The sequence below is a fragment of the Acanthochromis polyacanthus genome, chromosome 11 (genome assembly GCF_021347895.1).
Source record: "Acanthochromis polyacanthus isolate Apoly-LR-REF ecotype Palm Island chromosome 11, KAUST_Apoly_ChrSc, whole genome shotgun sequence".
Lineage (NCBI taxonomy): Eukaryota > Metazoa > Chordata > Actinopteri > Pomacentridae > Acanthochromis > Acanthochromis polyacanthus.
Genome location: NC_067123.1, coordinates 23,835,137 through 23,853,189, shown reverse-complemented (window position 1 = coordinate 23,853,189; position 18,053 = coordinate 23,835,137).

The window sequence follows — 18,053 nt, the reverse complement described above, 5'->3', positions numbered from 1 at the left end:
CTCACTCACATGCAAACCCTGAAGGAAGTGACACCATCAGCTGATCACCCTGCAGGTACTCAGCCATGCTAGGAGCATTGCATGGTGAGTTTTCAAGGCGATTTGAGGATCTCAGAACAATGGAGGATGAAATGCACATGATTTCCTCTCCCTTTACCTGCAGTGTGTAAAATGCACCCAGTGATGTTCAGCTGGAACTCACTGACCTGCAGTCTGATGTAGTACTGGCAGACCACTTTAAGTCAGGATCTCTGCTGGATTTCTACTCTTCTCTCAAGGAGGAGAACTTTCCAAACATTAGAAGACATGCTGAGAAAATGTTTGTTCTCTTTGGCTCTACCTACATTTATGAACAAACATTTTCAGTGATGAAGTTTACAAAATCCAGATATAGATCCTCTCTCACTGATGATCATCTGTCAGCTGTCCTTTGCATCTCCACTTCAGACATTCAACCTGACTTTGATGCAGTCGCTAAAGCCCAGCAGAGATTAGATTTCTCTCACTGAACCAGAGAAAAGAATTTAAAAACACCAAATGAGGTAGTTAGACCACAAATGTATGCATGTTAAGGCACCAGATAGCAGTGAACTGGGACACTTTATTTGGAAGCCTCTTTCTCAAAATCACAGTTCAGTGACAGTTCAATATTTTGTTTCTTGCTTAATGTTTGGAGCACAAAGACAATATTGTGATGCCTTTAAAATGTTCAGAACCTTTACACAACTTTCCAACAGTATATGAAACTCAAAATGTGTTTTGGATTGAATGTGACTGAAATGTTCAGGAATATGAGTCACAAATAGTAAAAAATGTCAACATTTTGTCTACCATCGTTTTGAGAAATTTGAGTGAATAAATTACATTTTTTTGTAAGGGAACCTCACCTGTTCATTGCGTAACTTTACGGGTACGGCTATATTCGTGCAGTCTCTGGCTCTGCAGACATACGCTTCTCACGCAACTGCCTCTCATCAGTTATAGCCGCTTGTTAACCACACAGCGTGCTGAGAGAATAAAGTATGTCAGGCTTCTTTTAGTTTCTGTATGTTTCTATTGTCATGGGGAAAGTGCATCAGAGACATGTATTATTTTACTGTCAGTGAGCTGCAGTGTGTTTCCTGTGTTTCTAGAGGCAATGAGGCATAGGTTATTTTATTCTACTAAAAATATGTACATGCATTTTCACAGAATTCTGGACTATTGCAGTATAAATACAATAACAATGACAATCAGAAGAATTTGAATTGTGATTTTCTCAACCTCTCATTTAAACATATCAGTACTTGTTTATAACATTTGTATATATAGACACAAATTAAATATAATATGCATAAATATAAAGTATATAACTTTTATAACTTTGCTGTCTTGCACAAAGTGGATAGTCAAACTGAATAAAAGCACAAATACATTTAAATACATGATTTCTGTATCATTTATTTATTTTTTACTTCATTAGTAGCACTATATATAATAAAGAGAAGATTATGAATCAGCACCATGAAGCAAATTCATGGCTACACAGTATATGTCTGGGATAGGTATGACATTTAAAAGCAAGGACTCCAGGCAGAGCATCCACAGTTATACAGTCCAGTGTCTAATGGTGATCTAAATTCACCTTCAAAATAATAATTTGAAGGGCCCAATCATGGCCACATCAGGGTTTGAACTGCTGACCTTCAGAGCAGCAGTTCTAACACTTCACCATTGCACCACAGCTTCTACATTTCAGTGTTGATGAATATGGGTTGGTGAAAGTAGTTTTAAATTCTTGCCAGTACTATTACCAAAACCCTTGTCTCGCTCTAACTTCATGCATTTTAAAATAACAAAGTTAAAATACAAACAAATAAAAACATATTAATATTTTACTGTAGGCCAATGGAATAGGTAGGAATTAATAACACTTGAAAATATGGTAAACTTTTTGCTTTAATTGAAACACTGATAAACATCCAGAATACAAAGCTCGAAGAACAGACATGAGGTCACAAGCAAACACTCAGAATGGAACTAAATATCAAAACACATCGCCTAAAAGATTTACCACAGAGGCCTAAAATAGTTATAGTAGTAGTAGTTAGCTTCTGATTTTCTGTGGGTAACCCATCTTCAGTGTCCCTGTCTTTTCTTTTAATCAAAGAGGTTATTTTCCTCGCATTATTACTTTTGACAAAAAATTCTTGTCTGTTTTGTAGTGTTTCTCTCCGTTTTTATTTAAATGAGAGAAATTATAGAAGAAATGTTAACATCAATATCTTAATGTCTTTAAATAACCATAGAATGAAAATACAACACAACCTAAATGTGAACCATTAAAAAGTGTTTTGCTTTTTTTCTACCCTTCTTCTTTGTTGTGAGTTCAAACAAAGGTTTCCAAAACATTTTACAAGAAGCCTACTTATTAATTCACTCCATATGTCCATATTTTGTATTTATTTATGCAGTACATATTTTTACTGATATAATCAATTCCATCTCTAATGATTAATATTAAAGCATCAGTGTGTCAGCAGCATGTTCCTGTTGCAGCTGCAGGTTTGAACTACTTTATATCCACTTTGATATTCAGGGACAGCAGATAAATCATCACATGATTAATGAGAGAAGAACAAAGAAAAAAACAAGTATATCTGAAATAAAAGCAGAACTCTCCTTATAAGTTCTTTATAGTGAGCCTTCCCAAAGTGATCATTAGATCAGTTTTCCACCACAAACATTTCTTATATTCCTGCCATTCTATCAGCAACTCGGTGTGTTTTTGTAAATCACAAAAATTCCTGTTTTTGAATGCTCTGATGTCTTTTTCTACCATGATTTTTTAAATCTCAGAGTTACTACATTTACTGTATCTATGTGACTTCATTACCATTACATGAGTGTGTAAAATATAGATAAACTGCCGTGTTAGCTGTTCTGGGCTTCGGGGTCTTTCACACTTGCATGTTACATGTTTGATCAGGTCTCACCAGCTCCTGTCAAGTTCCACTGTTGAGCAGATGGTGAGACTCTTTTCAGAGTCTAAACTCACACTAAACCCACTCTCCTTTTCTCCAGTATCTTCTTCTGGCCTATTCTATTCTATACTGTCAAGACATCCACAACTATGGCGTTCAATACTGTTTATTTATTTTTGATGTTTTTTGTTTTGTTTGTTTGTTTTATTGATGGCTAATTAATAATCGGGAATAACACAGCACCTGACACTCTTCAACTGTAATAGCACCGCTTGCTAGTTCCTATCCCTGTCTGTCCTGTTTCATCCTGTCCACCCTTTATGGTAGGGAGGTTAAGTGACTTTTGACTTCAATTCATGATGCAAAGGCCCCCTTTGGTATGGAAGTACCTTAGGGTCATACAAGTAAATTTATACTAAGACACAAGTGAGATCACGCTTTGGCGGCCATTTTTAAAATGGCCACCGACCATCCTTGAAAGGCCCATATCTTTGCTTCTGTTATAGCTATAATGGCAAACTTGGTGCCAAAGTGTACATTTTTGGGGTCAATGAATCCAATAAAATAGGTTTCAAGACCAAAAAAAGAATGATATTCTCCTCACCATGACAACTGAAGGTAAAATATGCAATTTATGAAAAAAACACGTACCAAAAACACAGTCGAATCAAAACTCAATAATTTGCCCGTCCCAGCGCAAGCGGCGCTTGTTGACGTCTATTGACGAGTTGTGGGAAATGTCCCAGTGCAATAAATCAAGCACACCTACTTGCTATTGGCTGCTATTGGCCATAGCAGTTGCTGTGTTAGGGAAAGTAGACACACATGCGCACTCACGTACTGCTGATTGAACGGTACATAGCAGGCAGCCGGGCGGCGTACTCTTAGATAACGGTGGAAGAGCAGCGTACCATCACCTGGTCTTTTTCTGGTCCTGCGTACCGCCACCAGGTCTTTTCGCCGGAATGCAGTACCAGACCGTTCTGGCTTACTTTCACCCTTGTTGTTATATTGTGAGGTACGTTCCATGTGTCCCCTTTTAACTCTGAGCACCTGCCCCTGGAAAGGTCTCTGCATGGCCCTGTCCGGCAGGCTGCACAGTTCTGCAGTAATTGGTGCTGTTGTATCACGGCTCCTGGGTTCGAACTGGAGTCTGGTAACTTTCTTTGTGGAGTTAGCATATATTCTGTATGAGCAGACTGGTGTGTACTTTGCAGTGTACTTAGCATGTTGTCATCAAGGGGCCCACCTCCACGCAGCTGATGAAGCCTGGAGACAAGAGAGACTTGATGTCATACTGGATATTTAGCAATCTAGTATGAAACACCAAACTGAATCTTCCATTCATCCATCCATCATCAATGCACCGCCTAATCCTCATTTGGGTCACAGAGGGGGCTAAAGTCAATCCCAGTTGACTTAAGCCTGTTTTATGCTTACCGTGTCCACAAGGTCCGTGCCTCCTCGAGCGGCCCTTCTCATGCAGACAATTTCCGCGTCGTGCACCTCCACATTTTTCCAACTACGCTTACAGAGGCGCGTGGAAAAACATGGCAGAGCACCAGGACCTACTCGTAGCTGAAGTCCAGAAATACGTGCACGTATACCGTTCATCACACAGAGATCACCGTGACAACCAGGTTATGAACAATTCATGTGTGAAATAAAAACTAACTGCTGAAATGCAACTATTCTGTAAAATGCCATGTTGTAAGTGGGGTAAACAATGGCAAACTTCTTCTACTTCAGTTTAGTATTAGAGTAGACTAGGTAGACGTGTTTGCAGTACACTGCCCAATGCAGTTTGGGAGCAGATGCCACGCGGACTATAAAGTCACACAAGATGTGACAAACTACCACGATCACATTCACACCTATGGAAAGTTGTCTTGACAAAGTTTAACTCAAAGATTGAACTTCTCACCAAGCATAAAAAACACCCACCTCTGTTTCTCTTTGCCAAGTAGGAGGTTCTGCAGGAGTCTGGACTTCTTTGCTTTCACCCATTTCTGATGCTCTTGGTCCAACTTTTTGCCCACAGGACCTTTCCTCACCTCAGCCCAGTCCTTCTCAGTCTACACATATATATATCAGAAAAATGTTGTCAAGGACCATTTGTCAGGATAATCAATCATAAATAATCTTGTTGCTTGTTCCCAGTAAATGACTGTAACTTCTCACCATATCTTTGAAAGCCTCTCCCTTGTAAAAGGTCTTAGATGAGGGAAAATCTATTCCATCAGAACATAGCTGATCAAGGCTTGAAGCCACCAGATGCAGCTCCTCTCCATCGTAAGCGTAAATGTTTTCGTCCTCGCATGTCATCAGGACAAGCTGGTCACATGGACATGATGTTCCCTCCGCTACACCTACAACCTGCATGTTCACTATGTCTGGAAGGTAGAACTTTCCCCATCCGTTCACCTCATCATCCTTCTCACTGTAAATTGTGTCCTCCAGGTGACCTACTCTCAGTGTGGCACCAACTGGATTCTGTAAGACGAACCTCTTGTGTCTGTGTGTGGACATCCAGTCTGACACTGATACCAGGTATTCTGCACCTGTAACATATGGTGGACATGAAGATTGGATGAAAGATGGAAATTACATCAACAGTTCTTTTTTAAACAGCCAGTAAAAGATATGTGAAGTCTACCTATTTTTCCGCTGCATGATGGTAAATCAGACACAGCTAAAAGCTGACCTGTGGAACTGAAAGACAGAAAAGACAATATTAATGGATTTTACTAAAACAGATTTCACTTCTTGTTATGGAGCAGGTCAGAGGATCAAACACAGGACAACACACAGCTAACCAATACTTGAAGACAACAATAATTTATTTACAATATTATATTTACACAGATACAGAAAGAAATAATTAAAGGTCAATGAAAGATGATGATCACTGAAGGGCAGAAACTAGGCAGACAATACTGAGGGACAACAACGACTGATTAGAGCTGGGGGTGACGGACATGACACTTCTTTATCTGTGTTTATGTATTTTACCCTCTGATCAGTCTGTCTCAATGTACTAAGGCTTAGTAGTTCAGTTCTCAAAAAATTTCCACACTTCAAGCCATGCAACAAAAATTCCACCCACTTCCATTGTACTGGGTGAGGCTACATGTTCAGTTTAGTAGAGAAATCTCAAAACTTTACAACACAATGAAACTATTCACATCACTCATACCAGCGAAGGGAGTGCTGTTACATGTGATAACTTGTTTAAACCAGTCTGAGAAGAATTTAAAAAAAAGAAAAAACAGGTTCTTACAGTTTGCGCTTTACTGCACTCTTCTCCATTCTGTCTCTGTCACCTATAAAACAACATGACAGTTTTGTTAAAAACTGTGGAGGAAAACATTCAGACACTTTATTGGACTACATACTGCATCAATACTACTAGAACTTTTTAAACACAGTACACTGCATTAACAGAAACTAACCTGACAAATTATAGTTGTGATCAATTAAGAGTCTCCTGGTGGATTGTGGGTAAAATGTGGGCTACAGAGTTGCAGTTCAGTTCTGAAAAAAATGATGCATTTCATAAAATCTATCCAGTTTACTAAAGCGGAACGGAGAATTGATCCCTTAAAATGGAATTCTAATGTTGCAATAAAAACATCTGGAGGACTACTTTAAAGGCATTATGGAGGATGTTTTTGTTGTTTAATTTGTCTGATTCACATAAAATGAATATACTGACCTTTAGTGGACTTGTATGTATGGTTTCTAAAAGAATTTTAAAAAAAAATAACTGTGGACATGGCAGGACCTGAAAAACATCAGCCAATCAACACGCTCGGACCGAGGCGTTTGGTTTGCTCCCTTTTCTGTCAATCAAAAATCTTCCGGCTCAGGCCTAGTTACGTAGATTTCGTACGCCTTGGACTTACGTGTTTTCTGTATGTGTTGCTTTGGTATAGCTTCGTAGTTAGCTGGCAACTTCTTTTGCTCTTTTTTTGCAATCTTTTTTTACATAATGGCAGATAAAGACCCAGGGGGACCCAGCCGTAAAAGAAAGCCATTTTTTGAGGTCAGAGAAAATAAAAGACAACTGGATCGCGAGAATGCAAAAACAAAAGTGATTATAGGCGAGTCATTTGGGCGATGGCGTCAGCTCAAGCAACAAATGGACCTAAAGACAGATGCCTTGGTTGCTAAATTCCTTCTGGACAGGTGAAATGTAATATTGATTATTGATTATACTGCGGCTGTAGGCAACTTCACGAGTGCTACGCAAGTTTCTGGAGGGGGGCGTTTCTTCGTAAATGTTAAGAGGGGGGAGGTTAGAGCGGGGTGAGGGAGAGGTTGTATGTGCGCATGCGCATGCTACTTTCAAAGTCGTAGGAAATTAAATCTCCTCTAATGCCTTTAAAATAATCAGTTAAGATTAAAGATTGACTGTTGATTTCATTGCTCAGTTTATAACTGACATCTATCAACTGAACTTTTCATAGACTGAAATTAACACTGACATGGGTTAGTGTTTTTTGTTTGTTTAAACTTGCTTTACTCTTAACCATGGTTGATTAAAAAAACCACATTCATCAATTCATACACGAGGAAAGGAAAAAAGTCAACTTTAAGGATGACTGAGTTGAGAGATGAAGTCAGATTAGCAACAGAACAAAAAAAAATTGAAATAAATTTTAAAAAATCACAATACATTTCATTATATTTACATGTCTCGCTTTTTAAAACAAATTGTCTTAATTGAAATGATGCACTACATTTACTTATATAAGTAATTAAAGAATCCGACTACTTCTTATTGAATAATCAAAACACATGCCATTTACATATAGAACTCATTTACACATGTAAGACGTTTTTAGATTAATTCTGATCATCATAGTACACAACAATATACTTACACACATAATGACACATAATTTATTCTAATTATTGTTTACCATTATATATTACAACAATGTTTTCATGGAAATATTTTCCAAATAGTATCATTTCAATATCACCCGAGTTTCTATAGATCAAATGTATTTAAATACTAACTTTAAGTCTAGAAGGTATTTAGACCTAACACTGCAGTCTGATGTTTGTCTCACATCAGAGACTTCAGTGGAAACTGAAAATTTGGCTCAAGACCCTCAAAGATGTTTAAATTATGATTTGAAATATTGGAAAACAAATTTCAATGAGAATGTGTAACCTTGAAGCGTCCGACATCTGAATCCTTTATTCTGATCCTTTTGTTTCCTTTTCCTTTCCTCTAAAACCAGGGTAACTAGTTTTCAATTGACGTCTAGATATATTACTAAATAGTTTTGATAACAGTCGAATTCATTTTTAATAAATAATTCTAAAGTTTGAATAAAATCTGCAAATACTTACTTTTATTAGGCAAGCTGAAACAAAAGGGCGCTGTTAAATGAGAAAGATCGTCGGTGCTGTGTTCACAGAGAACTTCCGCAGTCTGATTCTTGTTGTTGTTCCCAGTCTGTGTTTGCTCCACCACCTGGATACTCCCTGTGACGGTGCTCAGCAGCGTGACCAAAAAAAAAAAAAAAAAAGAATTTACTTCCTCTAGTCTTCAGACATGATTCATGAACGAGGTATTTCAAACTGTGCTGCCTTGCTAGTTTCACTGTATGTCTCCTGATTTACTTTAAGTTCTAAGCACAGTATGAAAAATACTACAGTGTTTGTATGAATTTTGCTCATGAAACTGATGCAACAACTGGTTAAAGTAAAAATGTAGCGAAATTCATTTTCTGAAACGGTTTGAAGTTCTTACTTGTACCTAGCCATTAAAACAAAACAAAACTTAAGTAATTAAACTTTTGCAAGCTTCTGGTTTCCACATAAGTTCTAATAATTATTATAAAAAGAATTAAACTATCCTTATAGTTGAGTCAACTGTTTAAAATAACGTACTTATATTGCTATTAATCCATCAGTAAAGGTTTTTAATATGTATTTACTACTGTTTTTAACAAGATAAATGTAGTTTTGTATGTGACAAAGAAACACAAGTATCTACCTTACAACAACTTGTCAGAACAAGTTTCCAGGTTTGTTCACTTATGTTTACTGCTGAATCATGCAACTGGTTTAGTCATGTGGCAAGGTTTCGAAATATCTCACTCTGAACACGTAGCACCACCCCAGTGCAGTGAAGGAGACTGGAAATATGTTTTATGTAAAATAAATATGTTGAAGCACAGATGATTTTGGAAAAATGTTTAGTCAGGATTTGTGTCAGAGGAAACTTGAAATTTGAGTAATAATATCCATAATGTTAACTGTCCCTGTAGTTGTCTATGTACATCATATGATTGGTAAAATTAACTGAAAAATACCAAACTGAGGCATATCAGGGTACGACTTCTTTACTCAAAGATTGATATTTTCAAATAGCTTCAATTTTACAACAGCATCATAGAATTCCGAGAAATAATTTCTGACTTTTTGTGTATCTGTACCACAACAGGATTTTCAGTGGCCCCATCTTGTTCTATGAAATGTTTCTGTGGGCCCCCGCTGCAAATATGAGATTTAGAAGGACTGATTTATTGAACTGAATGAGAGAAAATCAACACTGAGGAAATGTAACAGGGCTTGAGCAATGCTGACGGTGTTTACCTCCATGTTGTAAGTTTGCAGGTGATTCCAACAGTATGTGCCTGCAGAGCAGAAAGCTGCACCGACCTTACGGCCACACATTTAAAGCATCTTTATAGACAGTTACCACAATAGATAATCACTAAAGTGCACAATTTATGACTTAAACGCACAACATATGGTTTTATAGGATGATTTCACTCAAAATGTACTTAGAATTTAAGAGGTATATTCAAGGAGTATTTCACCTTTATTTTGGCCCCGGTAAGTTTGTCTACAGAAGCTGAACTTTCAGGACCCCATCAAGTATTCTACACAAAGCACTACTTCATATCCTACCTAAGATTTTAAAGGTTTAATTCACTCAAATAGTACTCATTACAATATCATAAGTTGGTTGCTGAGAGCATTTGGATAATTTGTGTAATTATCAGATAAAATAAAAATGGAATCATCTGTAATGGCCTTTGTGGTGTCTAGATCTCAAACAGGACAGTCTGAAAGGACTTCCACAGCAAAATCTCTGATCTGTTACCTCCTGATAGACACAGAGACAGACATTAACATGCATAAGCAGATAAAGCACTGATCTATCTGATAAATGACACATATTTCACTTTTTTAACTTTGTAAAATATATTTTATTTTTGACATTTCATGCCACTATACTCCTGTCTGAAGTGAGCACCACCTCTTTATTTTTTCAACTCTTTTTCCAGTCTGCTACAAAATTCTTTCACTTCACTGAAATATTAGACAGACAACATTATCACTGCAGGGTTGACAGAAATAAAAAGGTACATTCACTAACACTGGTACTCCTTAATTAAGGTGACAACTACTTCTATTGGTAAATATAAGCATTTTAGGACATTGTGTACATTTTTAAAAATACATCTTTTACTTTCACCTTTGATGGTAAACCGGACCACAGACCTGCTCAGCCTCCTGTAAGGACAGATTTTACTGAACAGACAGACCATATATGATGAGATACCAACAGAAAATGGTTCATTTCTAAACAATGTTATTTATATATACCATTTTACAGCAGAACAAGCCATGCTAGACAGGTACATACACAAGTAGTGTCATGAAAGGTGCTATTCATACAGAAACAATTATTTTCTGGAATTCAGGTATTCTTTTAAAACGCAGCCACAAAATGTTATGTCCACTTGGTATAAAATTATAATTATGTTATGATTAAATGCTCTTTATAATTCCAAATTATCGTATAACTGTGTGACTGTGAACTCAAATAACCCAATGTACCCAGTAAATTTCCATGATCTAACTTTGACTATGAAAATATAACAAGTTGAAACTGGCTGCTCAGAAACTGATAATACCAGTTTAACTTGTTTATGTGCGTGCTTAAAAACTAAACTGTTTCCACCTATTGACAGTCACTCATTCAGACTCTGCTCTGTCTTGCACAAGTAAAACTTTGTCTTGACCTGAGAGACGACTGTGAGTATTTATTTGGAGAAGTCAGGATTCCACTGGAGAATTTTTCCTGACACCACTGAAAATAATATTACTAACAAAGGCCCAAAGTGAATCTTTTCTGAGTCGGTCGTCAATGATGACAAAACAGGAACATTTTCAAAGTACCAATAAATGCTGCTCCGTTTCCTTTGACTGGACAATAAAGTCCAGCAGTCAGTGACAGTCTGCATGTGGAGAGGAACTTCCTGGGTAACGTCTCTCTGTAAACTGGTTTAAAGGTTCCCTGAAGCAAGCTTCTGGCTTCATCAGTCCAAACCTGTTGTCATGCCTTTCAAACAGCAAAATTCAATAAAATATTGAATGGGAAAAAGCTAATACATTGATGAACAAACTGACATGCATAAATACTCTCAACAAAGACTGCCATCTACTGCCTGATGAATTTAGTTTCCAGATGTTCTCTTGACATGGTCCTGATAGTGTGTTACTAGTTTGAGGGATCAATTTGCCGTTCCACTTTACTAAACTAGATAGATTTTATGAAATTGCGTTATATTTATGCACTATGGTTCAAAGGGAAATTTTATAGCATATTTGATTGTATTTTTGCGGTTACTTACACAAAACAGAAACAATCATGGAAAAAGAGATGAATATGACAAGTAATAAATGTTAACTTGTCAGAACTGAACTGCAACTCTGCAGCCCACATTTTACCCACAATCCACCAGGACACTCTTGATGGACCATACAGATATAATTTGTCAGGTTAGTTTCTGCTAATGCAGTGTACTGTGTTGAAAAAGTCATTGTAGTATCAGCGCAGTATGCAGTCCAATAAAGTGTCTGAACGTTTTCCTCCACAGTTTTTAACAAAACTAATGTCATGTTGTTTTATAGGTGACAGAGACAGAATGGAGAAGAGAGCAGTAAAGCGCAAACTGTAAGAACCTGTTTTATCTTTTTTTTAAAATTCTGCTCAGACTGGTTTAAACAAGTTATCACATGTAACAGCACTCCCTTCGTTGGTATGAGTGATGTGAATAGTTTCATTGTGTTGTAAAGTTTTGAGATTTCTCTACTAAACTGAACATGTAGCCTCACCCAGTACAATTAAATGGGTGGAATTTGTCGCACTGCTGAAAGTGTGATCATTTTTTGAGGACTGAACCACTAAGCCTAGTACATTGAGACAGATTGATCAGAGGGTAAAACATACAAACAGAAATAAAGAAGTGTCATACCCATCAGTCCCACTCCCACTTCTTGTCAGTAGTTGTTGCCCTTCCTGTCTAGTTTCTACCCTTTAGGGACCGTCATATTTTATTGACCTTTAATCATTTCCTTGTGTATCTGTGTAAATATAAGATTGTATATAAATTATTGTTGTCTTAAATTATTGGTTAGCTATGTTTTGTCATCCTGTGTTTGCTCCTCTGACCTGCTCTGTAACAAGAGCTGAAATCTGTTTTAGTAAAGTCCATTAAAATAGCCTTTTCTATCTTTCAGTTCCACGGGTCAGCCTTTGCCTGATGTACCATCATGCAACAGAAAAAATGGTAGACGTCACACATCTTTTACATACAGTTGAAATGCAACACAAAGTGCTTTACAACAGTTAAAAACATAAAAAACAAGAAAACCCATCCTTCCCTCCCTCCATGTATACATATATGGACCATAGACTGTATATAAAGATATATACAGTCTATAATATGGAGACAACTACACATGCACACACATGCACGCCCACACACACACAGACACACGCACACGTGAGCACAACGTTGTGTAGACAAACAAGAAGTTCGGCATCACAAAAATAGCAGCAGAAGAAGAAACGCTGAACAAAATAAAGGCGGAACAGACCACAAGGTGGCACTGCAGGACTACAATGTCTTCTTAATACATAAACAACACTGTGCAGGACAATAATAATACAGTTTATCAGACATTTACAATCACCATTGGTTGTTGATGGTCAGTTTATAATTTGACTAGATTTATAATACTGTATACTGTGTATGTAATAACGTGTCAATAATTCTTATAGTGTGTAGTTTTAGTTTTAATAACAATGCACATACTGTTTTAGACCTTGTCTTTTTTATTCATTATTGCTTGCCAAAGGTTTATTATATTTTAATATAGCACTATGAGCTGTGATGTTTTACACAATGTAGTATAGGCAAAGGGGCAGTCAGGGCTGCTTCATTACAAAATTTCTGTCATATCAGAATCAGAAATACTTTATTGATCCCCAAGGGAAAATTGCTTGTGTTACAGCTGCTTCTATTCAAAAATGTTAAAATATATTCAGAAGTTCAAAATACAAGAATTAGTTAGTATCAAATATAAGCAGAGGTAAAAAAAAAAAAAGAGCCAAAAGTATTAAAAAATAAAATTTAACTTTCTACTAGGATATATATGCATATACAGTGTAAAAATGACAAATTATGCATTATTGCTCAGAAGTACATGTTGCACATTTCACATTATTTGCACAGTTCAAATGAATGAATTATAACAGTTTTTAAAAATATATATATATATATATATATATTAACCAGGAAAATGCAACAGTGGACCTGTTTAGATGTGTATCAAAACCAAGAACATCAATTCTAATCGTGTGATGACCCAAGATAGACCTTTTCATTTAAAGACAGACTGATCATTTCAATGCTTTATGATACTGAAGGTGTTTCAAAAACTAAAAAGAAATAAGGACATACACCCAGCTCAGGACAACAAACAGAACACTGCACCAATATTTCTGGGTGCCATACTGTACATACCTGGACAACATTTAGTAGTATTAAAATAGTAAGGCTCTGACATTAATCTGCCATTCTTAATCAAACACGTGAAAGTTGGTATGTAATGTTGGAGCTGTATGTGCTACTCTGTAGACTAAAACCATGCAAACTGAAGCTTTTATCCTCTGCAATTTCTCTGCATTGTGGACTCATCTATATTCTAAAAGGTTGAGAAAAATTTCATCTGTATTGTATATCTTTACAATGTTCATAAATTGTATTTCCACGTAGGTCATCTTCCCCTCTGAGAAGAGGGCTCTCTTCTTAGATTCATTTGGGGAATCCCTCACCCAAATGAAGTCATGCCACGCAGTAACAAGGTAAATAATGCTACTTCTTAAAAAAATATCTTAGCACATTGCATAGCACATATTCCAAACTGAATTTAAGACACGCTAAATATTGTTGTCTTTTGATTTTGTAGAGCATTCCTAAGAGGCAACAGATGCGATATATCCAGAGCGGCTGTGAGCACTCTACCCCACCCAATCCAAAAGGATTGTACATCATGTGGCTTGTTCTGCTGTAAAATGGCATATATAAATTACATTGTTTAGAAATGAACCATTTTCTGTTGGTATCTCATCATATATGGTCTGTCTGTTCAGTAAAATCTGTCCTTACAGGAGGCTGAGCAGGTCTGTGGTCCGACTTACCATCAAAGGTGAAAGTAAAAGATGTATTTTTAAAAAATTTACACAATGTCCTAAAATGCTTTTAAATATTTACCAACAGAAGTTGTCACCTTAATTAAGGAATGCCAATGTTAGTGAATGTACATTTTTATTTCTGTCAACCCTGCAGTGATAATGTTGTCTGTCTAATATTTTAGTGAAGTGGAAGAATTTTGTAGCAGACTGGAAAAAGAGTTAAAAAATAAAGAGCTTGTGCTCACTTCAGACAGGAGTATAGTGGCATGAAATGTCAAAAATAAAATATATTTTACAAAGTTAAAAAAGTGAAATATGTGTCATTTATCAGATAGATCAGTGCTTTATCTGCTTATGCATGTTAATGTCTGTCTCTGTGTCTATCAGGAGGTAACAGATCAGAGATTTTGCTGTGGAAGTCCTTTCAGACTGTCCTGTTTGAGATCTCAACACCACAAAGGCCATTACAGATGATTCCATTTTTATTTTATCTGATAATTACACAAATTGTCCAAATGCTAGTCTTAGCAACCAACTTATGATATTGTAATGAGTACTATTTGAGTGAATTAAACCTTCAAAATCTTAGGTATTATATGAAGTAGTACTTTGTATAGAATACTCGATGTGGTCCTGAAAGTTCAGCTTCTGTAGACAAACTTATCGGGGCCAAAATAAAAGTGGAATACTCTTTGAATAAACCTTTTCAATTCCAAGTATATTCTGAGTGAAATCAGCCTTTAAAACCATAAGTTGTGCGTTTAAGTCATAAATTGTGCACTTTAGTGATCATCTATTGTGATAACTGTCTATAAAAAATGCTCTAAATGTGCAGCTCGGTGCAGCTTCCTGTTCTGCAGACACATATATACTGGAGATTTTGTCAGACGTTCAAATCAGCAAGAGAGACAGATAATCAGTTGTAGACTGACAGAGATTTTTCTTGTTCATGCATGTAAAATTATGATGATTTACGCCCTCATGAGAAATTAAAAAACAAAAAAACTAATTACACCGGCTGATCTTCAATTCAGCAAATGCATCTGCGTGTACATCAGCCTAAACCATCGACTGTCGCCACAAAAAGAAAAAACAAAGAAAAACAATCTTCATTTCCCCTAATGACACCTCTGATCAATCATAACTGAAGTCGTTGTTTGAGGTTGAAGTCGATGAAGGTGGTTCTGGTAATTCATCGCTTCCCTCAACGCAACAGGAGATCATGACGCACAAAAAAATGATTTTCTGTTTCCATAGTTTATTTATACTGAAAATAATTCACTGTTGGCTTCCAAACGTGAACTCATTTGTTTCATTTTCACTTTTAATTTTGTTCAGACAGAGCTTGAACACAACAAACAGAGACAGCTGGGATACAGATGATCGACAGAGTGATTTTTATTTATGTTGACAGTTTTTTAAAAAGAGGAAATGACACAAAGAGAAAACAGAACATGCTGAGTGTACAGAAAATAGAGCTTTAACATGAAACAATTTTTAAAAAAAATTAGAAATCATGTTTTTATTTAACTTGTGTCTCTTTGTTAGGGAGAGAAATACAGTTGCATAAACTACATAAAGTGTTTCTATATTTTACACACTCATGTAATGGTAATGCAGTCACATAGATAAATGTATGAACTCTGAGATTTAAAAAATCATGGTAGAAAAAGTCATCAGAGCATTCAAAAACAGGAATTTTTGTGATTTACAAAAACACACATTGCTGACAGAATGGCAGGAACAAAAGAAATGTTTGTGGTGGAAACTTGAACTAAAGATCACATAGGGAAGGCTCACAATAAAGAACTTATGAGGACAGTTCTGCTTCAGTATTTATTTCAGATATAGTTGTTTTTTCTTCTTTCTTCTCTCATTAATCATGTGATGATTTATCTGCTGTCCCTGAATATCAAAGTGGATATAAAGTAGTTCAAACCTGCAGCAGCTGCAACAGGAACATGCTGCTGACACACTGATGCTTCAATATTAATTCAGTATTAATGATGAAATTTATGATAATATATCAGTAAAAATCTGTACTGTATATGCCATAGCAGTACTTTAACATTTTAACCATATTTTGCTGCAAATATTTATGGGCTTTTCCTTCAGTAAGATTTTCCAGGCAGTACTTTTACTTGTAATGAAGTATTTTTACATTACTATATTGCCATTTTTGCTGAAGTAAATTATCAAACCTTTTCTGCCACCTCTATAGTTCTGTTCTACTGTGGCATTTAGGATTACCATGATCAGCATCACTGACAACCTTAATGCAGATTGAAACAAAGAAAAGAACACACAAAGGCATCACAAATAGACATGGAAGTTAAAAATTCAACTTGAGACTGAAAATAAACTTGTGAAACATGAAGTGATGCAGGGTTTTGTTTTTTTTTTTAGGTTTTTTTGAACTTCAGAGGCACTTTGTGAATGATTCAAAATACAGTTTTGTCACATTTCAAAAATGTGAAATATAGTTTCTTTTGATAGATATGGAACTTAACAATTCTCAGAGTTAAATGAATTAACTGTGATCTTTTCAACTGTATTCTATCATTGCAGAAAACCATGTGATTGTCAGAGATTGTACTTTTGAGGGGACTGAATTTTCACACACTGTTACTGTAATATTTTAATAGATTTATCAGATTTCAATATCCAATAAATCCCTTTTTAAGCTGTCATACTTTCAGGGGTGTAGAATTCACCATCCCATGTATTAAACTGGATCCTGCGTAACACAGCCCTAAGTTCCTGAAGAACATCTTCTCTGACTCTCTGTATGTTCTCAGGTGTCCATGTGTGAGATGTTGGTTGTGATTGCTGTTTAACTTCTCTTTCATTTTTTAGCAAGTTGCTCAAACTCTCAGCTTCAGCACAGTTTCCATAGGGCCACTCTCTAGTTTCATCTGTGTTCAAGCCAAACATGTTACCACATGATCTGCAAGGAGGCATTTCGTTTCCATTTCTGAGGCTAAAAGCCTGACACCTGACACAGGCTGGTAATGTGATGGTTCCATCAAAGTATGTGTTTATGGACGTATTTGGATTGTAGGTCATCACTGCACCAGCTACATAATCATCCCAGGCACTCAAGCATGAGGCAGCAATCATGATTCTCCCTGCATTACAACCAAAAGTGGGCATGGAGAGTCCATAGTACCTGATTGAATCCTTGGATTTCTGAGAGACACAGATGCGGTTGGAAACCAAATGCTTTGATGGAACACCATCCTCCACATCACTGATGAACTGCTGCAGTCTGTTTCTTACTTCCTCTTCATTCTCTTGTCCAACTAGGAGGACCATCTGAAAACAGTCACAAACAATGCCAAGCTGTGACTTTATGTTCACAAATTACAATGACGCACTTTAAAAGTTTATACAACATTACAACGAAGAATTGAATCATCTTCTGACAATCTATAACCTTACCATGTCAAGCACACATGAAAATGGACTCCTCCTGGGCAGATGACTGGAATAGAGTTCAAATGGACGAGGGTAGTAATGCTTCAACTCCTTTAATAGGTTTTCATCCTCATCATCTCTCATAATACTTTCTGGAG